The sequence below is a fragment of the Diorhabda sublineata genome, chromosome 7, assembly GCF_026230105.1.
Source record: "Diorhabda sublineata isolate icDioSubl1.1 chromosome 7, icDioSubl1.1, whole genome shotgun sequence".
NCBI classification, from domain to species: domain Eukaryota; kingdom Metazoa; phylum Arthropoda; class Insecta; order Coleoptera; family Chrysomelidae; genus Diorhabda; species Diorhabda sublineata.
Genome location: NC_079480.1, coordinates 2419692 through 2433938, shown reverse-complemented (window position 1 = coordinate 2433938; position 14247 = coordinate 2419692). Strand labels below are relative to the sequence as shown.

Genomic DNA, 14247 nt, shown 5'->3' with positions numbered 1-14247 from the left:
AATTAACCTCTATTATCTCATCCTAATCAATCAAAATTGACACTTGTGACATTGACATCCATGACAGATCTATCATAGACATCATAATCCATAGATAAATAAAGTAAACCACATTAAAACTAAAGAAATACTATTTCTTTACATGTATGCACAAACTGTTAAGAAAACTAACGAAAAAAATAATAAATCTTATTTTAAACTCATTTACTAATTAGTTTGCTCAATTTCTTAGTAATTATTCCTCCGCCGAAAAATACCTGGAAGTCAATAAGGTACAGTGACATTACAAGAAAATTTCAAATTTTTTTGACATTAGGTCATTAGTTCACGAAATGAGGATGATGCTCAGTAGTTACAAAGTATTTATTTATTGTGAAACTGGAAAAAAATTGACCCATGAAATGACTGAGGGTTTGTTTGGACGAACGCATATATTTTTAATAAGTTTTGAGATATGGCAACACTGATGTAAACAAATCTGACATTGCCATCATGAAGTTTGACATTTTTAACGGTGAACGTACTCGGAAGCTGTCATACGGGTGCTATTTGAGTTGTTTACGGATACTTGGAATATTCAACCGCGGTTGATGCGTCCAAATCACATTTTTTGTAGGTACGGAATGCAAAAAATGTTTATCCAATTGATTCGGAGAATTGTTTCATGACAGAGACGTTTTTAAAAACGTGGTCGCCAACCTTCAATGAAAAGTCGACGAAAAAGAAGAAGAATTGGTTCAAATGAATGCGAAAACGTATTGATCGTAATGGAAAATATTTGCAAATGAGTTTTGATACCGATCATCCTGATAATATTATTCCAATTCCACTTCACTGAACAAAAAAGACGATACATACGTATGTGTAAAAATTCAGGAGCTATCGAAATTGTATTTAAAGAAACATGCGGGTAATGAGAAAAATTACTAATCATACAAAACGATTAGGGTACATTGTACTGCGTTTATACAGATAATCGTCTTGTTAACAATATTAACAAAGGAAATGAATTGATACGGAACAGATGTTTTTTTTTTTGAATTATGGTTATTGTTTAGTGTCTGAGCTCTCGGTATCACAACAATTTTTGAAGTATACGAAATTACAGGGTGTCCCAAGACAATAATATCTTGAATTTCAGTACTGGGGGCTTCACTATGTTTCTCTTAGCTCTGTAAGGTTACAAATCAACGACATTAAAAGTGTTGTAACGATCTAATTCTGTTGATTTTTGAACATTATAATCCAAACATTTGATGTACAAAAGAATTTTATAAATAAATGCTGGAAAGTCCGCCTAGATTAGACAAAAATTGTAGATCATATAATTATCTATGTAAAATGTTGTAATTTTCATAATATGGATACGTTTCCAATATACCTGGTGGTATATTAAAAATTATACTTTACCGATTGTTCTTCCCCTTCTTGCTCTTCACTTTCGTGTCCTTTTACCGGATACTAGTAACCTCAACATCAATTTCTTCTCAAATGAATTCTCTTTTGTCAATAATTCAACATTTGATCACGACTGGCCTTGATATCTACCATCTGCATCAAGGACTCTTCCCGATGCAGATGAGAATAAAGTCTGAACCAGTTTCAATTCCTACGTTAGTTTGCTGAGTCTAATTGGCAATCCAAAGACGAAGGAAAATAATAATAGAACTGTTTGAAGATTCACTCACACAAAAAATGGCAAGACCCTAGGGCCAGATGGCCATCCCCGGAAAGCCACTCGAGAAGGTGATATTTTTGGTACCGAAATACCCCCTAGTTATAGAACGAGAGAAAGAGACTGTAAGAAAGGATGTAGGTTGATAGACTAGGGACATTAATGGAGGTGAAGCAAATGTTTTTCACAAATCCACAGGGCTTTAGAAAGCAGCATTTAACACAAAAATCGAGAATCAGATAAAGCAGAAGGGAAATCCTCATTAGTCCTTAATCACAAAATAATTTGATTTAAACATTTAGCCAATAGATCCACTACAATATGGTTAACGAAATAAAAAATATTTTATCTTTAGTTGTTATATTTCGAAAATATGTAGTAGCCTCAATTAAATTATTTACATTTGCATTGAATTTGAATCAAAATTGTTTAGCTGGTTTACCATTGACATATTTGTCGTTTCTTTGTACGTGAAACGTTTCTAAAACGACATTAGAAGTAGAAAGCGAAAACTTTCCAAAAAAAAAACTAGTTATAGTATATATGTTGAGAATTGATCAAATTGACAGCTGACACGACCTATCACTATCTCACACTATTTTGTTTTATATAGAGTCAAAGTTGGTAACCCTGTTCATGTTAATTTTAATTTGGTTAAGTTGGCAGGCGATAAGCACTTTTTGATATGTCAAGTGACAGTACAAAGTGAAATAAAATGGTGACAGGAAAACGTGCAATAACCCGACGATTGTTTAGCAAGAGTTTCGTTAATCAAAACGAATATTGTCAAACGTTTCAATATGTAGATTTTGAAACACTGTTCAATAAACTGTCAATTTTGAACTTAATCATTTCTCAACAAAGAACCCAAACCCACTGAAAATAACAACAATATGCAAATGAATTCAAACTTTTCGATGAATATATTTTATTGAGCTTTTCCAGCATAGATTTTTGCTAAAGGACTAATTCAATTGGGACAGATGGACACTGGTGTTTAATATGAGGGTCTGGGTTTCTTTCATTCGACATTCTTATAAATAAAATAGTATGTGAAGTAAAAGTAAACAAATTCCTAACCTCAAAAAGTGTAGAGAAAAAAGTGGTCAGTGGAACACACCTAATAGAAATATTTTCAGTTGCCTTTGAGCTCGATAAACAGGTTGGTTGCTAAGCCGAAAGTAATTAGATTTCTCCCTAGTATTTCAGCTTGAACGTAATAAAAATGGGCACAAAACCGATGCGAGGTTTTACATGAAACAATCAGCTGACTACTATTTTCATTTTGTTTGCTTATTGAGTATTTTTGATAAAACATTCCACAATTTATGATATTCCATACATGGATACCTGATTTCTATTGTACACTTTTTTCAAATGAATAAAATAAGACAAAAAAGTTGTTATGTCTAGTAAAACATCTTCTTAAAAAATATTCAATTGAATAACACCGAAGAATACGAATGGATGGTTTTATATAAGGTTATTATAGAAGGACGGCGTAGTTTTTAAATTTTTTTCTGTAGACACATTGTATTTAAACAACAGGAAGTATAATCAATAAATTTCTCGACCCTTCAAAATAGAAACCACTGCTCGTCCTTATTTCTCTCAAAATGCTACAAGTTTCCCCCGGTGCAAGTCTGCAGTAGATGCAGCTGGCGGTCTCTTTGTTACCAGCATTGAGTGAAAGGTAAAGGGTGTAGGGCACGCGTTTCTGGTCCTACCTCACCCCTCCGGACCCCTCAAGACTCGTGCTACGCTTATTTCATACCTGTTGTTAAAGACGAGTATTTTGGTGTTTTGAAATCAGAGGCGGGTTTGTCGGTATACCGTTAAGAAGTCATTTCCGAAGGGCGTTAAGATTTACATGACGATTTACTAAGAAATTATTCATCATTCAAAGAAATATGAATAATTATTTTGGAATTGCTACAGAGATATAACAATCCAAATATTTGAGGAATTAATAGTTATTATTGATAGAGGAAGCAGATGAAATCGTCATCAGAGTGATCTAGATATTGTATAGAATAATTCCACATTTAATACTTCTCGAATTAGTTTTAAGATGCCGCGTTGGTTAGTATTTGTTTGGCAGCCATCAATAGTGAACGTTCTCATGGAGAAAATTGGTCGTCGTTATGTGATACAATACTTTTATTTGTAAGGTTGTAGCCCAACCCAATATAAAAGCTGAACTAGATTCTGTTCTGAGTAAGACTTCTCCTTCGTTATCAACAGTAAAATATTGGCTGGAAGAGTTTAAACGAGGCCGGTACGACCTGCCAGGACCAGCATCGCAGTGGTGGACCAAATGAGTTGACGACTCCAGAAATGCCGAAGAAAATCAACAAAGCGGTACTGGATGATCGTCTACTGAAAGCTCATGAGCTAGTAGACATGATGGGTATTTCAAAAAATGTGATGCAACGCATATTCATTGAAAATTTAGATGTTGGTTGCTGCGTTTGTTCACAATGGAACAAAAACGGCGTCGAGAAGATGTTTCTATCGAGTATTTGGCAATGTTTCACAGAATTTTTGCGCCAATTCGTGAGTGCATCGCTTCTCGCCCTGAAACAAAGGAACAATCAAAACAATGGACTGAAAACTGAGAACCTGCTCTAAAGAAGGCAAATACCGTTCCATCTACAGGAAAGGTTATTGCGTCGATTTTTTGGGATTCAACGTTTAAGCTAATCAATGGCAATGGTCAAAATTAATGAATTAAAATTTGAATTGCTACCTCATCCACCCTGTTCGCCAGATTTAGCTTCTTTGGATTATTTTCTGTTCTCAGACTCGGTGGCCAGCAAAAAGAGATGATGTCGACAGTTAATTTTTTTACCAAATTCTCGAACTTTTTCCAGTTTTTGGTCTACATCTCAGAATGGAAGTATCTTTTCGACAATCCTTTTTATACATACAATAAAAGTAGATAAAATTTCCTACAATTATCTTCGGTAACGATTTTTATAAGACCAAAAGTTTCGTCTTTATAGCGCGTTGAGTAATAGCCATATTTCCATATCTAGTGAAATTTACGTGAAAATCACAATTCCTGTAATACTAAACTGTTTTAACAGCAATTCTAAGCAAATATGTAGATTTCTTTTCCCAAAGATGAAACTCACGCACTCGAAGTATAAATTCCTGAATTACTTAATATGCATGTACAAGCTAACCTATACATCTTATTCATTACGGATCCTCTAGAACTTTAGTTCAGATCTTAAATTGTCCTTGAAAACGACCATCTCGCTAGGGAGGAATTGAGCGGTCGACAAAAACGGTGGAAAAATAGTTATTTGTAAGCTTAGGCCGTGAGGAACCTTCTTAACGTACCGAAAGAATAGTTGGATAATCTTAAAAAGTTTCGCCGCCATGGCATACACACTATTTTGATTTGTTTCAATATATACAAAATATTTTGACAGTCTTGACAAAACGCGAAATGTCTGATACTGATGGCGATATTTCCTGAACTCAAAAGCGTTATCTCAGATTACCAAATCCTGAAACATACAGGGGTCACCGTTTTCGGAGAAGTTCTGCCGCTCTGTTTGCCAATACCGGGGCTGATGTGTCAATTCTTAAACGTCACGGTGGATGGAAGTCCACGACAGTAGCGGAATGATATATAGAAGATTCTATCGAAAATTTCCAATTCAATTTCTGTCGATATAGTGTTTGGTTTGAATGTATTCAAAAACACTAGATGACTACAAACTGTCAAATGTCAAATTTGGAAGTGACATTTGGTTTCGCGGCCGTTGCTATGGGTAACGGCCGCGAAATTAAATTTCGCGGACTGTGCTGAGAACGCGAAATACCGAATAGGAAAAGAGAAGTTTTTTATGTCTGAAACTGAATTCGACGGTTCGCTGGAAGACGATGATGACGAAGAATTTTGTTGTGCACTTGAAACGTAGAATAAATGAAATGTTTTAGTTGTAAGATTACTGTTCAAGTTCACCATTTGACACTCCGTTGTTTTTATGTTTTTATTTTGATCAAATAAAAAATTTCATTGTATTTTATGAGGATGGATATTTTTCGTTAACATATTATTCTGATTTACTATCTAGCTACTTGATTTTTCATTAAATCTTCCTCGTACACATTTGCATCGTCAACATAACACTAACTATGAAACAAGAGGGAATTGAGTTTACAAATAATTCAAAAATTACAAAATAGTCCGGTCAAATTAGTATCTACAAAAATTCCCATTTAGCTTAAAATCAATAAAATTGCTTAAAATACAATTAAAAATAAAATTTAAACGTTTCTCATTATTTCCGTGTATGGAAAAAATTTTATTCAAGGTCAAAGGTCAAAAAAATGATTTTTCGTGATTATCAGAAAAACGGTGAGTTTTATCATGAAAATACTTCAGACAAAAATTGTAGATCATAAAATTATCTACAAAAAACGTATCAATACTTTTTTTTCTACGAGCCACCGTTTCTGAGATATAACGATTCAAAAAGTTGTAAACCTTATAATGTTTCACATTTACCGTTGTATTCAACGGCTATAATAATTGCACGAGAAATACCAAAGCTGCAAAACAGCATCGTCGAACTTTAGCAACATCTTCGTCAACAGAAATTTCATACAAATACTCACCGTTTTGCTGAAAATCGCGAAAAACTCATTTTTTTACCTTTGACCTTGAATAAATTTTTTTCCATACACGGAAATAATGGGGAACGTTCAAAGTTTATTTTCAATTGTATTAAGCAATTTTACTGATTTTCAGCTTGATGGCAATTTATGTAACTTTGAATGTCTAAATTGACCGGATTATAAGTTTTACAACTTTTTGAATCGGTATATCTCGGAAACAGTGGCTTGTAGGAAAAAAAGTTTTGACACGTTTTTTGTAGACAATTTTGTGATCTACAATTTTTAACTGAGGTATTTTTCTGAGAAAACTTATCGTTTTGCTGAAAATCGCGAAAAACTCATTTTTTTGACCTTTGACTTTGAATAATTTTTTTTTCCATACACGGATATAATGGGGAACATTCAAATTTTATTTTCAATTGTATTTTAAGCAATTTTACTGATTTTCAGTTTGATGGTAATTTATGTAACTTTGTATGTCTAAATTGACCGGATTATAAGTTTTACAACTTTTTGAATCGTTATACCTCAGAAACGATGACTAATAGGAAAAAAAGTAATAATACGGTTTTTGTAGATAATTTTGTGATCTACAATTTTTAACTGAGGTATTTTTTTGAGAAAACTTACCGTTTTGCTGAAAATCGCGAAAAACTCATTTTTTTGACCTTTGACCTTGAATAAATTTTTTTTCCATACACGGAAATAATGGGGAACATTCAAATTTTATTTTCAATTGTATTTTAAGCAATTTTACTGATTTTCAGTTTGATGGTAATTTATGTAACTTTGTATGTCTAAATTGACCGGATTATAAGTTTTACAACTTTTTGAATCGTTATACCTCAGAAACGATGACTCATAGGAAAAAAAGTAATAATACGTTTTTTGTAGATAACTTTATGATCTACAGTTTTTAACTGAGGTATTTTTTTGAGAAAACTTACCGTTTTGCTGAAAATCGCGAAAAACTCATTTTTTTACCTTTGACCTTGAATAAATTTTTTTTCCATACACGGAAATAATGGGGAACATTCAAATTTTATTTTCAATTGTATTTTAAGCAATTTTACTCCTTTTCAGCTTGATGGCAATTTATGTAACTTTGAATGTCTAAATTGACCGGATTATAAGTTTTACAACTTTTTGAATCGTTATACCTCAGAAACGATGACTCATAGGAAAAAAAGTAATAATACGTTTTTTGTAGATAACTTTATGATCTACAGTTTTTAACTGAGGTATTTTTTTGAGAAAACTTACCGTTTTGCTGAAAATCGCGAAAAACTCATTTTTTTACCTTTGACCTTGAATAAATTTTTTTTCCATACACGGAAATAATGGGGAACATTCAAATTTTATTTTCAATTGTATTTTAAGCAATTTTACTCCTTTTCAGTTTGATGGTAATTTATGTAACTTTGTATGTCTAAATTGACCGGATTATAAGTTTTACAACTTTTTGAATCGTTATATCTCAGAAACGGTGGCTCGTAGGAAAAAAAGTAATAATACAATTTTTGTAGATAATTTCATGTTCTACAATTTTTGTCTAAAGTATTTTTTGATAAAATTCACCGTTTTGCTAATAATCGCGAAAAACTCATTTTTTTACCTTTAACTTTAAATAAATTTTTTTCCATACACGGAAATGATATGGAACATTCAAATTCTATGTTCAATCATATTTTAAGCAATATTAAATTAAAATCTTTTCACATTTCCCCAATAGTTTACCATAATGTAGTAAAATAATGTTGTAAAATGCGATGCCCCAAACTAAAGCGATCTACGTTAAGAAAAATTTATTATGACATTTCTTTAATAACCAGTTGTAATTATGCGAGTTAAAAGCTTGTAGTCAATTAATAATCCAGTCACCCTCTCCAACAACCCCAACGCTACCTATGGGCATTCAACCTTCGTATTTAATTAGGTCTTATATGTATTGTGATCAACCAGATGGAAAACGGAATGTTTAAGATACATCATATTAAAAAAGGGTCCCCGTAACTACGACCAATAATTAAATGATATTACACGTCTTTATATTAGATAATTGATAGCAAAACGAACAAAAATCTACTAAAGTACCTACTAATAAGGTATTTGTGACTTATATTCTCGCTGCAATTGAACTTCTTATCAAAATTATATCCCAAATGAATCGTTTTATTGTATAATAAACTCAAATACGTACCTTCTAGCTTCTGTAATTGAATTTTTCAATTAATATTCGATGTGAATGTGTCGCAATTAGTACCATTCATGAAACTTCGTCTTCGTTTCAACCCGTTCAATTGGATTATTTAACAGTTTAATAAACAGTTAATACAATTTTAAAAGGTCTGACGGTCGGTATTACATCTAAATAATACTGTAAATATTGAAAAGGTTATCATGAAACGATATATATATATATATATATAAAAATAGAAATTTAGACAAATTCTTAGAACTACGCGCAATATTTTATACGTAGATCTAACTATATATAATTTATAAAAGAATAAACCAGTCAATTGCAGCTGATTGTCATGCAGACTTGTTCAATATCTATGAAACTAGTTTTCTTCCACCAGATTGGTTGAAGTCTTTCCAAGACACCTCGAAAACTTTCTTACCACGAGGCTAAACAATGCAATGTTTACTGCCAGACCATTAAGAAATTGAGCCGAGCAATACACTACGGGTCGATAATGCCCCAGCTCAAACTGCGTGATAAACAAACTCCTGCAGGAATTTGGCTTGCACGTGTTTGATCATCCTCCGCAGAGCCTCTTCGTTTCAAGCGACTTCCATATCTTTGTGGATATACCTGTGTGGATTAATTATTATTTCGAATGAAATCTGTTATAATAATTTGCTTCAAAGCAAAGAGCTGCTCGGATTGCTCAATAACTTTTTTTGAGAGAAACTGTTTCTGGAATGCTTTTTCATTTCTTGTAGACAGAAGAGTGTCGACTATGACTCTTGCTTCCTCAAATAGCACTTTTGATTTATTGTCTTCATCTTCATCGTTTATTTTTTCATTTGTATCTATTGCAGATGAAATTTCGCCTTCGGTGAGTTGACCTGAGACAGCAACATCTTCCACTAGAAAATGATGATGTCAACTATTAACTATTGCTGGTTCTTCATTTTCTGTAATTACTGGAAGATTTTCCTGATTTTCTTTTATTAAACAAGATTTTTTGAAACAGTTGTTTGTGGTGTTACAGCTCTCCAAAATAGCTGCCAGAACTCAACAATTTCTTTACGATAGAAAGTTTCAAAATTATGAATAATCCCTTGGTCCAATGGTTCAAATTTGGAAGTAGAATTCTTCATTAGACCGTTGTGGACAGGACGTGTCTTCATTGACTGTTAAAAGCTAATTGTTGAAAAGTGCTGTCTTCAACCAAGCTTTTTTATTAGCTCGATGATTAGTTGGAAAGGATTTTATTTGTTTGAAACATTGCGGTTTCATTGCTTTTCCTATCAGTAAGTTTTTTTGATTACTCCATATTCACTGCAAGTAAAACTTTCAACTTCTCTTTACTATGTTTTCCCCCATGACATTCTTCGTCTTTAAAAGCAAGAGTATTGGCCGGTAAACATTTGAAAATTGAGTCAGTTTAATTAGTATTAAAAATGGCATCATAATTTTTAATCAAAGTCTTCAATTTACCGCGCCAATTTGAGCAAACTTCTTCATTAACACTTTCACTTTCGCCACAAACTTTTTTAAGCACAACTCCTTATTGAAATTTGTAAGCCAGCCGGAGAGTTTTTGATATTTAGAGTAGACGCGAATTGTATTGCTTTTGTTTAAACAGATTTCCGCTAATAGAGACTTTTCCCCCTCTAAATTGTCTTAGACAAATGATCAGGCTTTCTTCCAGACGAGGAAATTTACTTACAGCACTCCAACTGTGTATTGTCGAAAACTGCACCTTCCCCAAAACGCCTCTAGTTTTTCATCGATTTTGAAATGGCGTGTATGCAGACTTACACTTTTCAGCAAAAGAATCGAAGATCTGACCCTGATCAGAGCCAATTCGTCCGAAATAGTGACATTGTAAGACGGAATTGTTCAGCACCATTGTTGTTCCACAACTCTTTGACTTGAGAACTCCTCCCAAATAGAGTAAGCTAATCGATGCCCGAATTTCTGCCGCATCCGTTCCTTTCACGGGCATAATTTTCTTGATTTCTCTCGATATGTCGGTTTGTACATTCAACAATTTTCGCTAGCATCGTATCATCAAAAAAATATTTCCAAATGTCAACAGCGGTTTTCAAAGTCTTTACAAGTGATTTAGAGCCTGGTAAACGTGTAATCAGATTCTCTGAACGAGTTTTGGTGGAAGCAGGAACTTGTTTAAACCATTTAGTTCCATATTTTCCAGTGGAAAAAGGTTATTACCATTGTTTCCATTTCATCATCTGAAAGTTCTTGTTCAGTGTCGGAATCTTCCTCATTATCGTCATCATCCAAATCATTATTTATTTCGTTTGCATCATCTTCGTTCCAGCATTAATTTGCGGAGTGAGAGTCCGCGCGCCAGTGCCAGAAGGTTTAGGAAATTAGCGATAACTTTGAATAATACAAATGTTCGAATTATCGACTGTATCTAAGTACCTACAAACAAATAAACGTCCATTTTGATAAATCTGTTAATACGAGTATCAAAATTAGTGTTGTATTTGATTTCAGAACGTTTTTGTATACACAAATAGATAAGAAGTAAATCAACGTAATTTATCACGCGACACAAAGTAGTTATCAGTATGAAGGTACGAACAATACGAATTCCAAATAATTTTAATCAACGTTACCTAAATATTTATATATAATTAATCAACCGTAGAATTCTTTGATCATCCGAACGAGCTCCATTGATTGCCAGAGATAACTTTCATTATACGTTCAAAAATATTTATCTTTAACCTTGACAAAGATACGTAGCAATGAAGATGATTATTGTCGAATCAAAAAACAAAATACAAACTTGGAAATGATTTTTTCAAATTGGAAACCCGAATCATTGATACAACTATCAATTTATTTTACTACAACTTACTAAAGTGAAATTAGTCAAGTCGCGCGTGCCGAAATATCAAGGAGCAGCGTTCGAGAACTGCTTGCTTCGCTGCCCCGAGGTATGGAACAATGAGAAGATAGAGGGATACAGTTATAGTGGTTTTTCCTAAACCGTGTACCAGCTATATCGGAAACGATTAATTTAATTGTATACTATGGAGGACATTAAGAAGGTTATAAGAAAAAGAAGACTGGGTGTTCCTTAAAGAAGGTAATTTGGAATTCCCGGAAATTTACTAATGACACCACTCTTAGAATACTACTAATTGTAACAAATTATTGAGAAAAAAGTTAACAAAAAACAAATTGACAAGGCAACTGAAGAGAAATTTACTATTTACCAAAAATTCATAAGCCTTGATCAAATGTAGCAACAATATACGGTCCAATTGAAACTTGTGGGTATTAACAAGACTTGCACTGCTACAAAAAAAAGTAGACAAGTGCAAAACGTTAGCAGCTGTTAACTGTTTAGCCTGATACCTTCTCTTTCGAATGCCATGTCTACCGGGTCTCTAGAAACCAATGTAGCCGTGCCCTTTGTTTGTATGGGGGTTGTTTTTTCTTGTATTGTAGTAAAAATTATGGAAATAAAAATTGACCAAAGGATTGTTGTGACATATCTAACGAAACTTGGATATCTGCAACTGAAGCTTATAATTTATCAAAACAAATGTAAGGCAATAAATGTTTGGTTTAAACGTTTCCAATATTGCTGAGAAGATGTTCCAAGTCAAAAAGGGATGAAAATATCGGGCTTTTTAACACGCAAAAAGTGTAACTCATTCCACACTGTACGTTAAGAGGTTTGTAACAAAATCAAACATCCCAGTGATAGGACACCCTTTATAGTTAACAAATAGTTAACAAAACTTTTAATGATATGGTATTACCATAAAATTTCCATCATGGAAGCATGGAATAAGGAAATGAGTGTACGAAATCTGAAGGAAACGAATTGCAGCGACTGGAAATAGTGGCAACGTTGCAGGACGTTTTGGAGCCGAATTTATTCATAGCTTTAACGCAGTTATTCGACAACGAAAAATACCAGGCTGGTAATTTACAAAATTTCAAATCCAATTGTGAAGTAGAGGAAATTTTTTGAAAATTATCCGATGAGTGGGAAAGTGAAGCGTTACGTAAAATCTTCCTGCCTTCCAAGGAAGAGATTCAAAAATGGATTGTCCAGTAACTTTTTCGATGATATGCCTGGTTGTGGCAGTTTTTGGCCTTCCCAAACGGTCGTTGTCAGTCAAGTTAATACGGTGAAGTTTGAGCGTAAATATATTAGCAAGTGCTGACATCCTGAGGTCGAAATCGGAAACATCCCTCATATTAGTTGAGGCTAAGACATGTTGTGGATGTGAAGGTCTTTGCAACAAAAGGTGACATGAAACGGAGACTATTGGCCACAGCAATTGACTATCTATGGCGGAGAGGGACGGTTTCAAAAAGAAAACGAGTAAAAAATGATGATATTGAAGTCCAAATCGAAACAGATGATACTGTAGTAGATAGAATTGAAAGAAAATGGTTCGGGTATCCAATGCATGAAAACATTTTTCATTTTGATCATTATTCTTATTACCGAAATTGCTTTTGTTTTTACAATTCAACAATTTTGTGTTTAGAAGTAACAAAGTGAAAATTCAAGAGCTTCAAAAAGTACGTTAGTACTTTATTCTGTCAACCTCACAATAATCATCGATGTGAATCTATAATTTGACTGTACTATAACTTAGATTCTAGTATTTTGGCCATATGGCCACTCGGCATTCACTTAATTACGCCACCATCGACGATTTGATTTATTAACTGTGTGTGTGTACTCCTGGCTGTATTTTTTTTCGGAATGAATACCTACTTAAACAGCGAACACGAGATTGTGAACAGATGGTCATTACAAACCTTCAACATAAGTTCATCAAGATCAGTTTCATGAGTCTATCGTATTCAAGAATCAAAGTTTTATTATTTTATTGATTTGATTGAAGAAGATAATAATCACGGTACCTTTCGGAGCTTCTGAATATCTGGCTTTCTGCTCTAAATGTTCTAAAAAGCACAGGGACGTATTTAGTTTTCTAAACTCGTAACAGTGATTTGTTGAAAGTTATGAAAATTTTGAAATACTGTACTTGAAAATGAATATAACAGGAAAAGTTTCACAGTGGAGCAAACCTATGTATTTGGTGGAATTTTCCCATATTTTTGTTTGTTTAGTTTGTCCATAGTCAGTTTATACAGAATGAGATTTTATAGACTCCTAAAGTTTCTTCTAATTAAAAAAAAAATGGTAGTTATTTAGTTTAGGTTGCAATTTTAGTACGTTATACAGTTTAACAAACTGTATAACGTACTAAAATATATGAATTGTAAAGAAGTCTTTGCCGACTATATTATGAGTGGTTTCTTATTGGGAACGTGGCAACAAAACACCCACCAAAATGGACTAACTTTAATATATTTTCCGAGCTTTCGAATACTTATGTATTCATCGTCTGGTTATATGTATAACAATAATAAAATTTTACTTACAATAAATAATTGCCGGTGGTTTTTGATATTATTAAAGCTTGTAAAAATTTTTAAATTGACAGGAATATTGATTAATTGAAATATTGATTCTGGTTACTATGAATGACGTTTATAGGTTAGATAAGGATAAGTATTAGTGAATGATGCTTGATATTGATTGGTAAATTTAAAGATAACATTAAATTTGATCACTTAAATCGGTTGAGTTGGAGAGGAGCTAGGCGCGGACATTCAATGTGGAGTTATGGATTTTTGTAGGTTTTTGGCAATTTTTCTATATTCAAAGATCTATATCTCAGGTTCTAATACA

General features: G+C 33.1%; 1 long non-coding RNA gene across 1 annotated transcript; it reads right to left on the bottom strand.

Moving 5' to 3' along the window:
- Positions 1-2018: 2018 nt before the first annotated feature.
- LOC130446566 (uncharacterized) lies at positions 2019-8695 on the bottom strand. The gene is made up of 2 exons (XR_008910164.1): positions 8511-8695; positions 2019-4252 (listed from the first exon to the last, which is right to left on the bottom strand). It is a non-coding gene; the product is annotated as an uncharacterized LOC130446566 (long non-coding RNA).
- Between the last annotated feature and the right edge of the window lie 5552 nt (positions 8696-14247).